Raw genomic sequence first — 1,911 nt, 5'->3', positions numbered from 1 at the left:
GCGGCCCCGGGCTGCGGGCTGGGCTGGCCGCGGTCCATGGCGCAGGGGAGGCGCTCGGCATGCAGCTCGCCCTCCCTGCAACAGGAAGACCGAGAGGCTCTCCAGACTTCCGCGCGGCCGACTGGGACCCTTCCCCGGAGTGAACTCATCCTCCCGGGAGGGCCGGACCGGGCCAGGACCTGGTCCGGCCGGAACCGGAGCGTTGGCCCTCCAACCAGGAAACAGCTCCCCGCGGGGCCCCATGCAAATCTCTCAGTGCCTCCCATAAACAGCCGCGGACCCTGAGGAAGTCTAGGGGGACGGGGAGGGATCTCGGCTTATCGGGCGGCTTCCGGGCTTCCTGGAGGAGGAGTTGGTGCCGACTAGGCGCCGATTAGGGGTGAAAAAAGGTCAAGGCCGGACCCTGCCCCTCCCCCACCCACAGCTCCGCCTGCCGGTCGCCAGGGGCCCCGCGTTCCAAGTGGGAGCCAGAGGAAGCAGAGGCCCGAGCACCCCTGGAGTTGGGACGCCCCACACACTAAAGAACACTTCGGGGTGGGATCTGTCTGGAACTTATGCTTTTGAGAATGGGCCCCAGCCCTGTGCTCACGCTGAGCCACCAACCCCCAAGACTGGGGTCCTCCCAACACCCTTCCATCGACCACGGTGCTGGAAGGGCAGCCGGTGGGGGCGGGGTGGGAAGATGGACAGAAAGACAAGAGCATGAGGGAAGAGCAACTGGGGAGACAGAGCTAGAGAGATGGGGGTACATGCCCCTGGCCCCCAAACCACCCCCATACCTGCAGGTGGGTCAGGGCAGCCCCCTCCCTGTGCACTGAGGCCTGTGACCCAGGAAGCCGAAAACCCTGGCTGGGGTCAGGGGGCTGGCTGGGCCAGCTCAGGCCTGGAGGGGCAGCACCTGCGGGTCCCCAGGGAGCGTCCAGAGCGGAGGAAGCCGGGGAGGTTTCCGCTTCTATGCAAAGGAAGTGAGTCAGGGGTGTGGCAAGGGCGGGACTTAGGCTGGACGCAGGCGCCAGATGGGGAGGTCTGACTGGATCAGCCAGCCCCCTGGCCAGCGGGTCACCTACGCTCCTGAACCCTGCGGCCCTCTTGGGTTGCTCCAGGCCCAGGAGCCCTGGCGAGGCTGAAGGTTTCCCCTCCTCCAGCCGGGGCTCATGGGCCTTGCACCTCATCTGCCCTCCACAGACTCCCACCAACCCCAGGGACAGCCCCTCACCTGAGCCCCCACAGGGGCAGAGGATCAGGGAGGGCCCCCTGCCCAGCTGGTGTCCCCACATTCCTCCCTATTCTCTCTCCACTCCCTTCCTCTCCTCTGACCCCAGTCTGGAGCCCCCAGACCAGGGCTCATGTCCTTTTTCCTCCCCCACTCTATAGAGGGGGGACCATCTCCTTCCTTTTTCCCTGTGCCCAGTCTGGAGCCCTGAGAACAAAGCAGCACAGCCAGAGACAAAGTTCTCGCACCGGAGACAGATCCCCACGGGCTCAGGGACCTGGTGGGAGAGCAAATTTAGAAAGAACCTGGGCCCGGCTGGCAGATGAAGGCCCTGGCTTTCCCAGGCCACCGGCTTCACGGGCCCTGCCCCGCCCCTTTCCACCTGCCTGGGCCCTCGCTCCACCCGTTCTGGCCAAGGGAGCTGGCCCCTGCCAGGCCCAAGCCTGTCACAGCCCCCCTGACGAGTGGTCTTGTCAACAGTGACACCCCAAACCAGTCCTGACACTGCACCCCCGCAACCCACAGGCCAGGCAGTCCTGAGTCCCCTGGCTCCAGGGTCCCACCCTCGAGTCTGTCCTGCCCAGTCCCCGCTTCTCTGCCTCCCCTCCCTGTGCCTGCATGAGATATGCCATGGGCGTGGGGCTTCTCATTCTCTCCAGACCGTGGGCTTCACAGGCCTGCTGGTGACACGTGGGCAT

Source organism: Pteropus alecto, unplaced genomic scaffold (assembly GCF_000325575.1).
Source record: "Pteropus alecto unplaced genomic scaffold, ASM32557v1 scaffold67, whole genome shotgun sequence".
NCBI lineage: Eukaryota > Metazoa > Chordata > Mammalia > Chiroptera > Pteropodidae > Pteropus > Pteropus alecto.
The sequence above is the reverse complement of the archived record's forward strand: the minus strand, read 5'-3'. Positions refer to the sequence as shown.